Source organism: Hipposideros armiger, unplaced genomic scaffold, assembly GCF_001890085.2.
Source record: "Hipposideros armiger isolate ML-2016 unplaced genomic scaffold, ASM189008v1 scaffold_627, whole genome shotgun sequence".
NCBI classification, from domain to species: domain Eukaryota; kingdom Metazoa; phylum Chordata; class Mammalia; order Chiroptera; family Hipposideridae; genus Hipposideros; species Hipposideros armiger.
In genome coordinates, this window is record NW_017731977.1 from 43,000 (window position 1) to 62,062 (window position 19,063).

General features: G+C 39.0%; 1 pseudogene; it reads right to left on the reverse strand.

Moving 5' to 3' along the window:
- Positions 1-3,857: 3,857 nt before the first annotated feature.
- Positions 3,858-4,643, reverse strand: LOC109372336 (28S ribosomal protein S15, mitochondrial pseudogene; annotated as a pseudogene).
- Between the last annotated feature and the right edge of the window lie 14,420 nt (positions 4,644-19,063).

Here is a 19,063-nt window from a genome sequence, read left to right on the forward strand (position 1 = left end):
TTGTTTGGACTTCTTGGATCTGTTGTTTCACGACTATCTTTAATTTGAAAAACTCTTGGCTCTTATTTCTTCAGCTATATTCTTCTGTCCCTTTGCTTCTTTATTGTCCTCTGGAGTATTGTTCTACAGCTCTTGAATGTTCTATTTTTTTTTTTTTAGACAAGTTGTAGTCCTTTTGTTCTTCAGTCTAGTTGTGGAGTACGTTGCTTCACTGGCCCATGTTGGTATTGTGATCATTGCGCTCTTCCTGGGTGAGGCAGATCAGTCGCTGGTCTCTGGATGGCAGCTCACAGCGGCTCCTGGCAGCTCACGCTGGCTGCCGGCCGCCCATGGTAGCTAATGGCAGCCCACTGCAGCCTACGTTGTCGCCAGCGACTCATGGCAGCCCAGCTCCAGGTCAAGCTGTTGTTCACTATCTTAGCTGCAGAGGGCGCAGTGTCACTGGCCCCCATGTGGGATCCGAAACCGGGCCCTGCTGCTCAGAGCTGGCGTCCCAAGCCAGCTCTTAACCAACACCCCACTCGGCCAGCCCATGAATGTTCTATTTTTAAAGATATTTTTCATTTTTTTTTTCTTGTTCAGTTTCACTTTGGGTAATTGCTAACGACATTTTTTCAAGTCTACTTATTCTTTCTTTGGCTGTGTCAATCTATTGATGAACAGTTGAAGGCATTATTTATTTGTTATTGTCTTATTTATTTTTAGCATCTCTGTAATGTAGTTACCTTCTGATCTTGGATATCTTCTACCCTTTCAATTAGACCTTTTAATATATTAATCAAAGTTATTTTAAATTCTCTGTCAAATGGTTTCAATGCCTGGGGCAGAAGCTAGAATTTGCAGAAATTTTAAAGCAGTCCTCAGAGTTACTTATCCCTATTGTAGAGAACATCACAGACCAGCAAGCTCACTTAGCCAGCTTGCTGGGAGTAAAATTGAAATAGTAAAATAGAAGGACCACTCTGGAACTCGGTTAGAATACTTTTCTCGCTAGAATACTCAAATGTACTAAGCCTAATTCCACAAATCTAAATCCATAATCTCTTCATCACAAGAGCTTTATCTCTCCTCTAGCTCTTATATAAATGTCCTGAGCATTAATTTATATAATTTTGAGTAAGATTTTAAAGGTGGATATTATAGCTTTTTTTGACCCAGTTCATTTCAAATATTTCCTTTTTCCCTTTCATAATCTTCCCTCACTAATTTCTGTAAGCAGTATTTTTTTTAAATGCTCCAAAGGATTTAGCATATGCCCAGACAACTAACATCAAGATTTTTCAAAATAGAGTGGTGTTTTTAAACAGTCTGTTGCAAAAATTATGTGGTGGCTTTGAGGGATAATCACCCCCCCCCCCAAATAATGTGATAGTTCTTTGAAAAAAGACTTGGACTGTTTTGCTCATCTTGATATTGGGGAGTATGTTCTTACTGGTAACTATTTTCTTGACATGTGAATAATATAAGCTTAATTTCACAAGCTATTCATTCATCCACTCTTTTATCCACTCACCCATTCATTTATTCAATAAATATATTCTGAATGCCTATCAGCCAGATATTACATGAATAATACAGAGATGTTTCTTGCAGGAAGTTTATGATTTACTGGAGGAGATAAGATGTATTAAGTAGTAATACACAATATAATGCAACACCCTTACCTCTCCCTAGGAGCAGAGCCTGCGTGGAACATCCGTTTGCCTTTTCAATTCCTAGCTAATTTTCTGCACACATTCTCTCCTGTGCTCAGTTGCACAACTCAAACTCCGAATGAGACTGCTAGTGCTCCTTTCATGTTCTTTGGGGTTAAAATTCTTTCCCTGATGTACACGCACAACCCCGGTAATATTTATGAGAACTACTAGCTCCAGCAGGAGGCTCTGCCCCTGAAGCTGTTGGAAGGCATTTGAACAGCTTTTCAGTGAAGATTAATGGTTACAGAAAAGAAAAAAAATCTAGGTTTGTCAGCTGAAGTTAACTTGAAGTGATATAACAGAAGAAAGCCAGCAAGGATACTTCACAAGCGAGGTGTGTTTAAGGGGTTTACATTGGAGCTGAAACTTTGATGAATTACATGTATAATGCTACTGACAGGAAGGTGTCAAAGTTTGTGGATAACAACAGAGAAAGTAATTAGGGTTACTATTCCATAATGCCAAAGCACACCAACAATCTGTTTGTTTAAGAGAATAGTAAGCAACTGTATTTGTTTGGGTTACATTTATTTGCCAAGACAGACAGAGAGAAAGCTGTCCGAAGTAAGATTGTGTTGCGGTAGAAGGCACAGATTATACTTCCAATGACTCAGGCTTTCAAACTTCCAGTGAGCATAGGATCCTGCAGTTAAACAGTGTTTCACTCTGTCTTTCTGGTCTTCCCTTGTCTCTCTGGGTTGAGAATCTAGATGGAAAAACAGAGTGAAGGGGAATGGGTTAGCTCATGTGGGTAGAGCGCAGGCTTATAACACCAGGGTTGCTGGTTCGATTCCCACATGGGCCAAGGAGCTGTGCCCTCCACAACTTGATTGAAACAACTGCTTGACTTGGAGCTGATGGGTCCCAGAAAAACACACTGTTCCCCCCCAAAAATTCTAAAAAACTCCCCCCAAAACAATGTGTATACATTAAAAAAAAACAACACAAAAAACTAGAGTGAAGAATGAAGTAAAGTAGAGGTTTTATTTAGGAGTTTTAGTTATTCCTCAAATACATATTGCATTTTGCTCATTTCTCAAAATGCAATTGAGACAAATTCCACTGTTTGATTTTCTTTGGATTCTTACCTGTTCTTATTGTGACTGAGAAACTTATGACTTCTTAGACATAAGTTCCTACAAGGTCTTCTTTAAACTTTGATTCAACAATTTGGTGCTACGGTCATTTGCCAAGAATCCCTCATTCTCCCACTCATTTTAGGGGTCTAGAGTCTCAGACATTCTGCTGCATTCCACGTAATAGAAAGCTGCAGGGAAGAACCAGGCATGGTGTCGTCATCTTTATGATTAAAACAGAGTTCTTTTTCACTCGCTTAGCTGTCAGTATGGCCTTCCTAGAAGAGACATCATCTGAGACAGAATCTGTAGCCAAAGGTCCTCATCTTTCCAGAACAAGCTGTTTTATTCCTCTGTCCTGAAGGGAAGGCTGTGTTATTATGAGTCTGAGCAGATGGTTACCCTGACCCAAAGAGATGTGTCTGAGAGGTGTCTGTGGTATTTGACACATCTTTTTTCCTTCTTTTTAAACTTCATCAGTGAAAAAAAAAATCTAAGTAATGAATTTGGAAAGTATGTATTTGTACAGGCTACAAATCTGTATGTTCTTACTTGCATTTCATGAACTTTATTGAGGTTAATATACTTAAGAGCAGGAATAAGAAATATTATTATAGTTAGGCTTAGAATATCATGTACTATTAGAAAGTAACTGCACATGAGGGGAGAATTGTATTTTTCAAGGTTTGAATTTGGTCAAAGCATGCTCTGAATGATATAATTCCTTGGATGTTTCAACAAGTTTCTGTGAAATACAAGAGGACTAGGAATTGTTTTGTAAGCATACTTAAGAAATCATACTTAAGTAAGCATAAGATACTTAAGTAACCGTAACAGCAATGATTATATTGTACTACTACTAATAATGTATTGTATGTCATGATTTTTTTATATGCATTATCTCATTTAATTTTCACAGCTCTTGAGATTAAGTATTATTTTGGTAATACACATTTATAGGTTGAAGAAAAGTTAAGTGATTTGCCAAAGTCATACCATGTTGAAACTTAAACCAAAAATATATCATCTTAAGAGTCTCATCCTTTAAAAATTTTTATTTTTTTATTTTTAACTTTAACAAAATTTATTGGCTTTCCTTGATTGCTTCTGGCCTGTCTTTGGAAGGACTCTCTGGGTCCTTCTGGACTTGTTTCCGGGCTGCTGCTGCAGTTTTCCCTTTTCTGCTTCTTCAGCTTTTGAGCTTCCTGGGAAATGCGAATGCACAGAGCTTTCTTGATCACCCAGGGGTGGTGGGCTTTTTGGTAGTACACAGGGGTAAAGGTGTACTCAATCCCCAGCTCCTTGCACGTCTTCTCAAAGACTATAGTTTGTCTTATGGAGGTTTTTGAGCATCTTTTTCCTCTGGTCAGTGTTCATCTGCAGGTAGCGCTTGTAGGTTTTGCCCTTTTGTTGTTTCTGCCTGTGTTCTAATTGCGGACCTTGACAATTCCAGCCTCCAGGGAGCTGGTGTCCTCAGGGATTGCCACGACCTTGTACATCAGCTGTTATTGCTTGATTTTTAGCTTCTCCTTCTGGTCAGCCATTTCCAAAGCCAAAAGAGCCTTTTCACAACATCACCAGCCTTCTCAATTCCAGAGATGTTCTGGTAATCTCCGAGCAGCGGGGGAGGGGGCGGGTTCTTTTCTTGGCTGGGCTGGACTGGTTTCTGAACGGCATATCCACAGACGGTCTGGAGGATGAGAATGCGAGGTGAGGGAAGGCCCCAGTGGTCGGAGAGAAGCTGGGCACCCCCCCCACGTGGCAGCCCTAGGATTGGGGCCTGGGTCGCTGCCTGGGTCCAAATGGAACTCAGCACCCTCAACGCCACGCTCAGCTTGGTGATTTCTGACCTCCAGGGCGACTCTGCCATCATTTGGTTTACGTCGACTTCGGGTTACATCGACCGAGTCTCATCCTTTAACATCTTGATGTTGCTATTTGTTACTTGAACAATAGCCCAAGGCAGGATTGTTTCCACACAAGTACTTCTAGATATTGTGAGGAATTGCAGAGAGTACCAGGAATGCATTGCTTTAAGTTCAGTGGCTTTTGTTTGTTTGTTTGTTTGTTTTTGCTCTGGAGGTCACTTAAAATCCTAAGGGTCATATACAGAAGGTGTCAAAAAAACGTATACACATTTTAAGAAAGGAAAAAACTGTATCAAAATTGTAATAATATATACCAATAACAAAAGATGAATACAATTCGTGTGTATGCATTTTGTTTTTTGCACTCCGGGTATATAAACAACTGAAAGCATGTTAAAAGAACAACTATAATCCTGAAAGTAAAATTGATGGTAAATAATAGGTGAAAGGATTGTAATGGGATAAATGAACTGCAAAATGAGAGAAGAAAGCTTAATTTGTATTTTGGCAGTTTTAAGTTCCTTTTTATTCAGTTTAGTTTTGCTCTGTGTTTTTTTTTTTAATGGGCCACATGTATTACTCTATACTTGAGAAGCTAGTCAAATTTAAAAATTTTAGCTAATAATATGTTGTCATTATTTCCAAATTAAATAAGCTTTTCCTGATTTTAGAAGGCTTACAAAAGTTGTAGTGCTTTTCACTGGAATATTCAGCAAGTCTTCCTAACCCTGTTTAAAGGCTGCTTCTGAAAAGCAGAAAGTGCTCCACTGGCTCAAATCTGAACTTGCTATCCACACACTCATCACACGGTTTGATCCAGCCTGGCACAAAGTGTTGATTCGAGTTCTGTTTTGTGTCCATTCAATGGTTGGCCAACTTTTGGAAGCCTTATGCCTGGTCTTCAACTGTATGATGACATTTAAAGTATTATGTACCAGAAATACATTATAATGTCTAGAAAATATTTTTAAGGAAGAAGTTTTTCCTGGCTGAGCGATGCAACTACTTGCTATAACTTAGGATTTTTACCTCTTCCGGCAGCTGCCTCAGCTTTTCATAGCCAGAGCTCATTTTACGTACATATTCACTTATTTATTTATCAATTCTTTCACTCATTTGTGGTGTCGTTTCTTCCATTAGGCTGCATTTCTTTAAGTATCTGGCCCACTGTAGGTACATAGTAAATATCTACTGAATGCTGTTATAGAAATATCTTTTCCCAACTTTATTGAGGAATAATTGACAAATATATTTACATATATCTAAAGTATACAACATGATTTGATATACATATACATTGTAGAACAATTACCAAAATCAAGATAATTGACTCATCCATCACCTCACACAGTTAATTTATTTGTGTGTGTGTGTGTGTGTGTGTGTGTGTGTGTGTGTGTGTATGTAAGAACATTTAAGATCTACTTTTAGCAACTTTCAAGTAAACAATACAATATAATTAACTGTAGTTACCAAAGTTTGAACCCTTTGACCTACATCTCCCTATTTTCTCCTCATCCCAGCCCCTGGCACCCACCATTCTGTTCTGTTTCAATGAAATTGAATTTCCCCCCCAAGATTCCACATATAAGTGCTACCATAGAGTATTTGTTTTTCTCTGTTTGGCTTAGTTCACTTAGCATAATGCCCTCAGATTCATCCATCTGTTGCAGATGGCAGGATTTCCTTTTTTTAAATGGCTGAAAAATATTCATTGTGTACCACATTTTATTCATTCATTCTTCTAAGGACATTTAGGTTGGCTATTGTGAATAACGCTGCAGTGAACATGGGAGTACAGATATATCTTTGAGACTCTGATTTTATTGATAGAAATATTTTTAGAAATCCATTGTTGGCAAGAATGTGATAAAATGAATGCTTTTATACTATTCTGGTGATAATGTATATTGGTATAAACTTTTTGGAGAGAAACTGACAATGTGTGACAAAATGCTTAGCAGATTCCTTGAAAATTCTAAGGATCTAGTCTATAAAAATCATGAGATATTTGATCAAAGATTTATGTAAAACCATTCATCACATTATTTATAATAGTTAAAAATTAAAAGAAACCAAAAAAATCTGATAATATGCTAACATGCAATGATTAAAAGTGATATTTTGAAGGTATCTAACAGAATATTAATATTGTTAAAATTAAAACTATGTATATAACTGAATAATTTTGAATTTGTAGAAAAATATACATGTACACATGTATACTATTTGAAGAAACCTGGGAACCAATACAGCAAAATGTTTAAAGAGGTTTCTCTGTGTGGTAATAGTATGTGCTTTTTTTTTAAAGATTTTATTGGGGAATTGGGGAAGGGAACAGTGTTGGGGAATTGAGGAAGGGAACATTGCGTTTTGCCAGGACCTATCAGTTCCAAGTCAAGTTTTTGTCCTTCAGTCTTAGTTGTGGAGGGCACAGCTCAGCTTCAAGTCCAGTCTCTGTTTTCAATCTAGTTGTGTGTGTGTGTGTGTGTGTGTGTGTGTGTGTGTGTGTGTGGTATGGGTGTGGTCAACCATCCCATGCGGGAATTGAACCAGCCACCTTGTTGTTAAGAGCACGCACTGTCATCAGCTGAGCCATCCAGCAGCCTGTTGACAGCTCAGTGGCAGCTCAGCTCGGGCGCAGCTCACTGACCCATGTGCGAATTGAACTGGTGACCCAGTTGCTCAGAACTCACACTCTAACCAACTGAGCCACCTGCCTGGTCCTGTATGTGTGATTTTAATGGTCTTTTTTTAAATGCTCACTTTTCCCTCAAAAATTGTTTGCAATGTGTATTTAATACTGGGGGGGGGGTTGCCAAAAATGTGCACATTTTAAGAGATGTTACTCTTTTTGAGTTGAATTGAAATACGGTGGTAATGTGTAGTATGACATTCGCTCAAAAGATAGCATTAATCAAATGAATGCTAGCATCATTCATTATATTACAATTTTAATACATTTTTTCCCTTCCTTAAAAATGTCTATACATTTTTTTGGCACCCTCCGTATTTTATGATTAGTTAAATGTGTTATATTTAAAAATAGTTTGTAAGAATAGTGATCTAATTTACTTTGCAGAAAATATTTCTAGGCTGATTGAACTTTGAATAATGATACATACAATTTAGAAAGCAAATATGGGATTTTAAAATCGCTTTGGACTATTTGTCAGTCACTCAACAATAGAACATCCAACAGAACAGATGTTTCTCTAAAACCATAATAAAGTCCATGCATCTTTCTTATTGTCTCTTTTAGCAGTATATAATTATATTTATGATTACAAACAATTGTATCATTAAAATATCAGCCAGCCCTATAGTCTTGAATAAATCAAAACCTTCAAAGTGCAGGGATTGGTTTAAGCAAGTTACACGTCATGCAGACATTGATTCCCATTGGGCTGAGCATCTGTCTATACCCAGTTCTGGTAGCTTTTATGAAGAACAGGTTTATTTCCAGTAACACGTGATTCATTTAAGGAAATGTAGTATTTTTAGACACGTCCTAATGGTCTACATGAATGAAGTTTCCTAAGGCTGTCGGTGCATAACCAGTGCATAACTGTATACAACAGCCCTGAATGCTCAGAAATTTCATTGTCAAACCTGAAATGGCCAACGAAATTCAGCTCATAAGCACAGGTTTTGAAAAATAAAAATGCATAACAGAATATGACTGCAAATGAATTAGAAACATCTTTAGATTCTCAATTAAAGAAGGCTTCACTTAAAGTTTTGTCATGATACTGAAGGAGAGAGTGATGTAGAATTATATGAATAAATGTTTACTCTTAAAGATCAGCAATTTTTTCATTCCCATTAAATTCACTGTTACTGCATTAAAATATAATTGCATTTTAGGATGAAGACTATGGTAATAGCTGGCATTTAATTATTGGAAAACGATTTCCTTCTTTTACAAGTGAGAAAACGGAGCCTCAGAAATGTTGATTAACTTGTCAGAGGTGACACAGCTCTTAAGTAAAAGAGCCCAGATTCCAGTTCAGCTTGGACTGTAAGCCACAGGGCGTACTCTCTACACCACTCCAACCCTTTGAGGGAACTTGACTCTTAAATGGGCACAGAATTGGCTCTTCAATCTGCCCAAAGAGACCTGCTTCTCCAAGGAAGAGCCTAAATCTAAGGTCACACAGCTCGGAAAAAGGACAAGTCCCTGGGTGAGGGAAACAGTGATGATAACCTTGATTCTGCCACTGTGGCTGTGAGAAATTTTCTAGGGAAAAGTTGGGTCAGATTTTCTGGCTTGGTTGAGGCAGTAGAGACAACTGTGATGGGGCAAAGGGTAGCTCCCTTTATTTCTGTATTTAGAGCTGGCCTCCCAGCTAGGGCCTTTCTACTGATGAAGGCAGAGCTGGCCAAATCATGAAGGCTTCAACTGGGAAGGAAATTATCCAGTGTTTTTGAATTAATTTCATGTTATTTGTGTCAGTGGTTCTGAACTAGCTGGACTCAGATTTAGTGTACAAGAGACAGAGTTTTCCTGGCAACACTTGAAAACATATTAAGACTGTCATTTCTCTGTTCCCATGTTTGCTGGCAAGTGTGACAGACACTCCAGTCCTGTGGCCGTGAAGGGTAGCTGTGCACATAGGATTTCTCCTAATCATCACCCCCCTGCTCACTTCCTGCTATTTTCCTGCCAACCATACTTGCCAGGGATTATCTGCTGGCTTTCTGCCCTTTTGCCTCCCAGTGCCAGGTGCTACGTATGCATGTGGTTCTGCTCGTTTTGCAGTGGGAGGCCAAGATGCTCCTCTGCCAAGGCTACATAAAGAGGCCAGGGACGGGCAGATTAAGAGGAAAGCCAGCCAGGGATCCTCCAGGCAGCAGGGCTAAGCGTCCTGGCCAGAGCCTGGGGCCTGCATTGCTCTCACTTAAGAGTTAAAAATACAACAGAAAGAGGTATTGGTAGTCCTCCCTCTACCTGCTCACCATATAGATTAATTAGCAGGACATGAAACATGCTAGTTGAAAATTACCACTTTGGATGACACCCAACGCTTACCTTATTTGCCGGCGTATAAGACGACTCGGCGTATAAGACGACTCGGCGTATAAGACGACCCCCTAACATTTCCACTCAAAATACAGAGTTTGTTATATGGTCGGCTGTGTGCGATTTTGCGAGTGTGGTAAAATCGCATAACAGCAAAATCGCATAACAGCCGAGCATACACCCAGCAGCGCTGCTGATGCCTGAACGGTATGTGGAATGAAGTGGGCGGGCATCGGGAGGCCACTATGGCACGGGGCAAGCACTATGGGCAGTCTATCTGAAGTGTACCTGGTGTATAAGACGACCCCCCACTTGGAGGCATATTTTTCAGGGCCAAAAAATCGTCTTATACACCGGCAAATACGGTAATTTGTGAAACTCAGGTTTCTAGAAATAAGGCATGTTTTACGGTTAATGATGCTTAGAAACAGCTGAATGAATCAGGACCTGTATTATTTCTTCTATATTAAAAACCCTACCTTGGCAATGACCAATATGATTATGACCACAATGGTACAGAAGAAAATTAACAACTATTTTACCTTGATGGAGCACCAACATATAGGTACTGCCTTATTCCGTGGTTCTCATTGCTAAGAGAGATTAAAAAAAAATTAATGATTTATTTGTGGATTATTGCTTGGTTGATAGGAAACTATTTTGGAGGTATTTTTTTTTAAAGATTTTATTGGGGAATTGGGGGAGGGAAACAGACAAGTTGCTATCCTTTTTGTTCTTCAGTCTAGTTGTGGAGGACATTGTTCACTGGCCCATGTTGGTATTATCATTGTGCTCTTCCCTGGTGAGGCAGTCGCTCGCCGGCCATTGGACGGCCACTCACGGCAGCTCACGGCAGCTCATGAAAGCGCACACCAGCTGCTGGCCTGCTCCACTGCAGCCTATGCCATCACTGGCTATTCATGGCAGTGCAGCTCCAGGTCGAGCTGTTGTTCACCATCTTAGCTGTAGAGGGTGCAGCGTCACTGGCCCTCATGGGATCCGAACCGGGACCCGGCTGCTCAGAGCTGGTGTCCCAAGCCAACTCTTAACCAACGCACCACTTGGCTGGCCCTCTTGGAGGCATTTTTAAAAATAAAATGTTCAGGGGAAAACTTTGGCTGTTGTATACTATTTATTAATAAAAAAAAAGGATGATGAATTAAACAAGAGTTACTTTCCCAGGGAAACCATTAAGTATTTATGTAGGACACAGCAAAGAAGCATAATAAGAATGAGTTCTGGCAAGTTAACAGCCCAATTTATCTTTAAAATGCTTTACAAAAACAAGCTAATTAATCCTCCTACCCTTGACATGATAAAGTAAAAAAATTGTTACCCGTTTTTTTTTGTTCATTAACTTAGTTTTATTTTAAAAACATTGAGTTTGAATGTGTTTTTGATCCTACTTGATGTCTTTCTCAGTGTTAGATTCATTGCTATCCCCTTAGAGATCCATCTGATGAAGTGACACTCCCTAAGAAAAGATAAAGTTACATCGAGCTGGCCAATCACAGCTTGAGAGCTCATTTATAAACTTTCTGAAATTGTAAAAGTCCTTCTTCCCAGAGGCCTCTGACAAGTAAGTAATTCCTACCATGGATTTCTCATTGAGGGGAGAGTTAAAATTTAGATTCGGTGAAAGTAACAGCCATGATTTCACTCATCCATCCAGTGTTTCCAAGCTGACAGCCTGTCTTATACCAAGGGTGCCAAAAACTGCATAGAAGTGGACACTTTGGTCAGCGTTGCTCAAACAGTAGTTCACCGTAATCAGAAGTGTCTGGATGCTGGTGGTAACCACTTTGAGTGCCTGTTGTAATTGCAGAAGTCAAACATGACTTGCATTCATCTTTTGTTGTCAGTATATATTGAGTATTACAATTTTAATATAGTTTTCCTTTCTTAAAATGTGTACACATTTTTTTGGCACCCTCTGTATTTACATAAATTGACTTCATGGATAGTTTATCAACTTAACCAACTTTATCAACATTTTTTTCTCCCAGTTTTATTGAGATATAACTGATTTACAACCATAAAAACATTCGTATTTAAGATGTACAACTTAATGATTTGGTGTATGTATATATTGCAAAAGGATTACCACATTAAGTTTAGTTAGACCCATCACTTCACATAATTACATTTTTTTCTTGTGATGAGAGCTTTTATGATTTACTCCCTTAGCAACTTGCAAATATACAATGCAGTATTGTTAACTACAGTCACCATTGCTGCACATTATGTCTCCAGAACTTGTAACTGGAGGTTTGCACCTTTTGACCACCTTCATCCATTTTTCCCTCTGCCTTTGGCAGCCATCAGTCTCTTCTCTGTTTTTATGATTCCGATTTTTTAGATTCTACATATAAGTGAAATCATATAGTACCTGTGTTTATCTGTCTGCTTATTTCTCCTAGCATAATGACCTCAGGGTCCATCCATATTGTTGCAAATGGCAGGACTGCCTTCTTTTTTATAGCTGCATAATATTCCAGTGTGTGTGTGTGTGTGTGTGTGTGTGTGTGTGTGTGTGTGTGTGTGTCTCATACTTTATTCATTAATTCATCAATGGGCACTTATGTTGTTTCAATGTCTTGGCTGTTATAAATAATGCTACAGTGAACATGGAAGTGCAGATATCTCTTCAAGACAGTGATTTCATTTTCTTTGGCTATATTCCCAGATGTGGAATTGCTGGATCATATAGTAACTCTATTTTAAATTGTTTTCCATTTTTTGATAATTTTAATTTTGATATAGTTTTAGATATACCCAGAAAAGTTGCATGAATATTACAGATAGTTCCTAACTTAATCAGCTTACAATTCTTTGACTTTATGATGGTGCTAGAGTGATGCACATTCTATAGAGACCTTACTTCGAATTTTGAACTTTGATCTTTTCCTGGGCTAGTCGTATATAGTATGATACTCTCTCATGATGCTGAGCAGCAGAAGCAAGCCCTGCCCCCAGACAGGCACGTGGTAATGAGGGTAAACAACTGATACACTGCAGTGTAGTATTAAACGCCTTTTCAACTTACAACATTTTCAATTTATGATGGGTTTATTGGGGATTTATTGGGACATAACCACATCGTGAATTGAGGAGTGTCTGTATAAAGAACTCTCCTAGACTCTTTACTCTGATTCTGCCAATTGTTTACATTTTGATCCATTTGCTTAATCTCATTTTCTCTTCATCTCCCTATCACTCTTTCTTTTATTTATTTTTTTTTCTGAACCTGAAAAATGGATAAGGTATAATCTGATTTTCTCAGAATAATTCTGAGTATGTAAAATGCTCAATATTTGAAAGATTAGCATACCCTTAAAAGAATATTATTGGTTTGTTTTAAAGGCAAGACTTTAAATATCACTATTTAATACAGCCAAATAAATGAAGAATAAAAATACATTTGCACTTGAAATAAATCTCTGAAAGTTAGGATCAGCTCTGCCACATAGTAGGTATTCAAGTAGTCAGTGAATAAATACTTTAAAAGCATAAGTATTCCAAAATTGTTTATATATCCTTTTTTTAACACACTTCCTTTCTGTAACAAGGAGATGGATGAGAGTAACCTTTTTTCTATACTTTAGAATGTGAGTGTTTAACCTTTCAAACTTGCTTAATAATGCAAACTACAGACTAATACATTATCTTCACATTAATGAATTAAAATGTTGTGTTTTTATTAGCTTCTGTTTAAGCTTAATATGCAAAAAGCCATCGCATTCACAACTGTGTTAAGTCTTAAGATAATTTCTGTCAGTTTGGATTTGGAATCAGGAAATGCATATATCTTTAAGTAAGAATAATATGAAGAACAAAAAGTCTAAAATCTTCAAATAAATATGAAAGTACCTGAATCAGAAGGGCTCCCTCTTCATTACTTCATTATCTTTGGTAAGGAAAATGGGATGGGGTTACTTGTGCCAATGTCTTTTTTTTTTTTAAGATTTTATTGGGGAATTTGGGAAGGGGAACAGACAAGTTGTTGTCCTTCAATCTTAGTTGTGGAGGGTGCAGTTAGCTCAGCTCCAAGTCCAGTCGCCATCTGGCCGCCCGGCAGCAGCTCACGGCCGCTCAGCTCAAGGTGCCGTGTTCAATCTTAGTTGCAGGTGGGCGTAGCTCACTATCTCATGCGGGAATTGAACCAGCAACCTTGTTGTTAGGAGCATGTGCTCTCACCAGCTGAGCCATCAGGCAGCTCTGCTTGGGTGCAGCTCACTGGCCCATGTGGGAATTGAATCGGCAACCCTGTTGCTCAGAGCTCTTAATCAACTGAGCCACTCGCCTGGCCCACCAATGTCTTTTTTGAGAGGAACCTGTGATCAGTTGGACTCTAGAAATACTTTTTGGTTAAGGCATCTGGTTGGCATTCCACTTTCCTTCCAAGTAGATAGCAATTAATTTTTTATTAATGAAATTTATTGTTGACATTATTTACATTGTTGTAAGAAATTAAAATGTCATTAAAAGGATATTATAATTATGTCTATATGGTCAGATTCCATAAGAGATTGTGTTGTTTGTGGTGAAGGATACCTGTGGTGATTAATGTTATGTGTCAACATGACTGGGCCACGGGGTGTTTGGACCAAACACTATTCTGAGTGTGTCTATGAGTGTTTCTGGATGAGATTAGCATTTGAGTTGGTAGACTGAGTAATGTCTTTGCCTAGTGCTTCTCAGGAACAAACAACCAAAGACAGTGAGGTACCGACCCAGTCCTACAACTTAAAATAATCCCTGCCTGAGAGGAAGAAAGGGGTCATGCACAGAAACCTAGACTTAGGCACAGAAACTTTCTCGGGGCCTCAGTTTGCTCATCTGGAAAATGAGTGCTTTGCAAAATTCTCCAGTCCCCTTCCAGGGCTACCTTCTTGATTCTCTGGATTTTAAAGACCCCGTGGCCAGGCTGGGAGAGGGGAAGGCTGCTTTGCCTAACACAGGTGGGTCTTATCCAATCATTTGAAGACCAGAATAGAACGAAAAGGCTGAAAAAGTGGGAACTTAATCTGCCTGACTGTTGAGCTGGGACATCGGTCTTCTCCTGCTCTTGGGCGGGAGCTTAGACCATCCAGACTTGGACTGGAACCACACCATTCAGGGCTCTTAGGGTCTCCAACTTGCTGACTGCAGATCTTGTGACTTCTCAGCCTCCATAATTGTGTAAGCCAATTCCTTATAATATCTATCTATCTATCTATCTATCTATCTATCTATCTATCTATCACGTATCTATCTATCTATCTATCTATCTATCTATCTATCTATCTATCTATCTATCTATCTATCATCTATCCATCCAGAGCCAACTCTACTGCAAAAATTATTTTTCTCTGTAAATTGTTTGGCATTGTGAATTCAGGGTTAGGGTTTTCTTTTGTTAAAGTATTGCCCATCAATTGTGAACATGTGTATAAATCCTTCTAGGTGTTATAAAACAATGCAAAGTTCATTGTGAGAGTAACTGCCATACTCATTGGGATTAAATAAGGTATGTGTTCAGTAACTGGCACCTAATAAGGTTTCCATATGTGTTAACTATTATTTTCAGATTCAGAAGAAAACAACGTGAGACTTTATTTTTTATTTTTTTGCAATCCCATGTGATTCTTCCCACACACAATTTAAGCTTTATTATTGTGCTCTGCACCTATCTGCATGGAAAAGTACTGTAATAGATGTGGAGAAAAAATAAAGCCCTAGGGCTTCTTGTCAACGTCCAAACAAAGGCAGTCCTGCTACAGAATCTTCAGAGCAGGGCTGTTGAAGGCAAGGACATAAAATTCTTCCTTTTAATAGCAAAATGAGAATAGGATTTTGGCATTCCAACTCCAACAACCACCTAGAACAGCAGAGCCCTCAAATGCTGCACATAACCAGTTCTTGTCAGTTCTCCTGCCACCAGTTCACTGCTGATGGTTGTGAATGAAGCTGGTAAAGAGAGGAGGGAAGGGAAAAGGCAGGCCGAATTCTTATTAAAAGGTATTTCTATTTTGGGAAGTTCACCTCTTGGTTATGTAGAGCAACACATCTATCTGGAGACCTTTTTAAAAAAAGTGAATGTTGCCTTATAATGAATACTAATAAAACCAATAGAATTCAGATTAATTTTTAATGAGCAGCAGTTGTGTACTGCATGTAATAATATTGAAATTAATACATAATTAAAGTAGATTTGTACAGAATAGTTCACATGAGAGTTGAGTACTGGAGAACAAAATCGAATATCTCCAAATGAGACCCACAGGTCTGTATCCAGATTTTTCAGACACAAGAGAGATCAGTGTTTCCTTGAGGCAGTCACATTTCTCAGTGGCATCAGACATCAGTGGAAACTTTGACCAAGACTAAAACCTGCCATGTTAGTTCATACAAGGTGGCACTGGAGACTGATTAAGACAAAATCTACACATGTCACAGCCTTGCCCAGAGCTCTATCACCATTACAATGACTTTTCTTCCATATTTTCACTGGCTAATGATTTTCACCTTCCTTATGTCAGGCTGTTGGGTCAAGCATTGTCATTCTGAGAAAGCAAGCAAGCAGTGCTACCAATCAATAGCTTTAAATGTAATCTGACTTTATTATATTGTAGATATTATAATGGAGCAGTGGACACCTCCAAAATGACAGGGATGGGGGGGAGAGGGGGGTCCAATTCTTTGCAGTGCAGCTCTACAGAAATTGTTTTAATGAACTGCCGCGTATTGTTGTTTCTGGAGAGGGCACCTCTGTGTGGGGAGTGCTTTAGTGAACAGCTGTTGCTTTTTTTGTTTTTTACTCAGAATCAATCTCTCCTTCTTTTGCCATCAGCTCCCCAGTTTTCCTTGGAGAAAACACCTCTCCCATACTCTCAGTCCATGTACTTCAGATGGGTTGGACCTCATCCTCAGTTCTAAGAGCAGGCTTGTGACTCATTGGGTCACATCCAGTTGTCCAGTGTGATTGGTTTGGGAATGAACATGTGACCCAAACTGGAAAAAACAGAGCCAGTAAAGCTCAGTTCTAGAATTTTAGGAAACTGCTGGGAGAGAAGCCTTCTCTTTTTCTGTGGGCTTAGAGCTGAGAAGCCTTGGACTTGGCACTGGGAGCTGTGTTAAGGCACAAGCCTTCCAGAGAAAGAAGCCAACAGAGAGAAACATGTTGAAAAGGGGTGGGCAGCTTTCTGTAACACTGTTTAAATGCATGGACCTAGTGGTGCTTAGAATTGATCTACACCAGGACTTTCACTGACACAAACTGATAAGTTTCCTTTATTGTTTAATCTAGTTTGAGCTAGATTTTCTGCTACTGCAACTCAGAGTCTTGACTAATATGGGACTCTGGAAGTTTCTGCCTTTTCTCTACTGTTAGCTTAATAGAATTCAGGACGCCTCCCTCTGCCAAGTTTGTGCAGTTGTTGCTGGAATTGGGGTTGTAACACTCAATTTGATCTTTGGAATCTCCCCAGACCCCCATTTCAATAAGGAACCCCTCTGCCCAGGAAAGTGGAGAGGAGGAGCAGCTAGGACGATGAAAGCTGCAGAAGTTAATGATCCTTTTCCCCACTTTTCTGTAGCCCCCCGTTAGAGGAAATCCCTTGAGGGCAGACCTCCTCAAACACCTAAAGATCTTGTTAAAAAGTCGGATTATGCTTCAGAAAGTCCAGGGTAAGGCATGCGATGCTGCATTTCTTACAAGCTTTCAGGATGCTGTGGTCCAAGGACCACACTCTGAATTGAAGGCTCTTGGTACCGCTTGGTCATGGTCTCTGTCAGCACACTTCATCTCTGCTTCAACCCAGAGTCTAGACTGCGACCCCAGATGGAGGAAATTCTTCAAGGAATTTTAAATGAGGGATTTTCCTTTAATCTTTTACTCTCCTCTTGGCAAAGCTGTTGAGCTAGAGAAGGTTTTCGCCAAGGGTTCATGGGTTATATAGCTATGGATGAAATGTCTAGAAACCCTCCAGTTTCTTGATGACAAATGATACTTTTATTTTTCAATAGATTATGTAACTTATTTATCTAGCTCTAAAATAAAAACTCGAGTTATGCATTCTGGCTATTAATCTTCAAGTTTCCCCAGCAGACAGAGCACTTGTTACAGATGATCAAAGCTGGTTTGTTCCTGACCAGACCGAGACATACAGATGTCTTTCCCCCACCTCAGGGCAACTGTGAACGTAAAAACAGATTTTCCAGACCAACCACTAAGTGGCCCTGGAGGAACCCAAAACCTATGTTACAGTGTTAGAGAAGGGTCAGAGGTCCTTTATTTAATAAACACATCAATTCTTATTTATTATATTAATTTATTATTGATTATAAACACATCAATTCTTGTGGGCTTTTTCTGAGCCCACAAGTTTTTTTTTTAACCTTTCTTTCTAAATGGCAGGATTAATATAACAATAGCGCTCCATGTTAGTAATGAAAAATAAGGAAGAGTGAAACAGAGGATTTGAATAATTTCTGGAACACATAAAGCAGATGGAAGAGGGCTGAAGAAAAACACGGTAGAGGATCTTTCACTACAACACAAAGGAGGGAGCCACTGCAGAACTGACGGAATGATTCTTGACTCAAGTTCAGAAGCGACTCTGGGAGCTGGGCCAGTTACCTGTGGGCATTGGATGGCAAGCTAGAATGTAGACCGTTTTTGTCCATCTGTGGAGATATTTTCGTGGAAAATAGGTAGCAAGTGTTATTTTAAACTAGAAGTCTAGTGCAAGTGAAAGCTTTGAAATGTGTGGTAGATGTTTATATTTATTTTAATGAATGTGGGATTGGGAAACAGTCTGAGGAACCGCTGGAGAAGAAGGGGAGGGCAGTGAGGCAGACAATTATGTCACCGTGGAGTAACGGAGAGGGTGGTGTGTGGGTCAGGAGTGTGGTATGTTAATGTGTGGTGTGTGTATGTATTTAAAATCAGTGACAATTTCTCAGAAGGTTAAAGGAGACAGTGCCATAATAATTAAACTTCAGGAATATGCCTCTTCTTAGAGTTATTAGAATACGATACAGCTTGATTAGTATTCCTACTGGGCCTTTTGCTTAAATTCCAGCTAAGGGTTTTATTTCCCTGAAATATGATTCCAATATGATGATCATAAGCCTTGGTTAATTTTAAGACATTTCTCTTCAGTCATCAGCAGTCCCTGCCAAAAACTCATTAAAATACCTTTTAAGTTCTACTTTAAGGTCATTTTTAGTATTCGTAGCACTGTTAATTAGAAAACTGCCATTTCCTTTATTCTTACCAGAAACCCTCTGCAGTAGCATCTTTGATTCTGGCATTTTGCTGACTGCCCTGTTTCCCTGAATTTAACTCTAACAGAATAAATGGCTCCATTTTTGCTTTGCTATATTTTCTTTAGCTATTAGTTTTGCAGCCTCGAT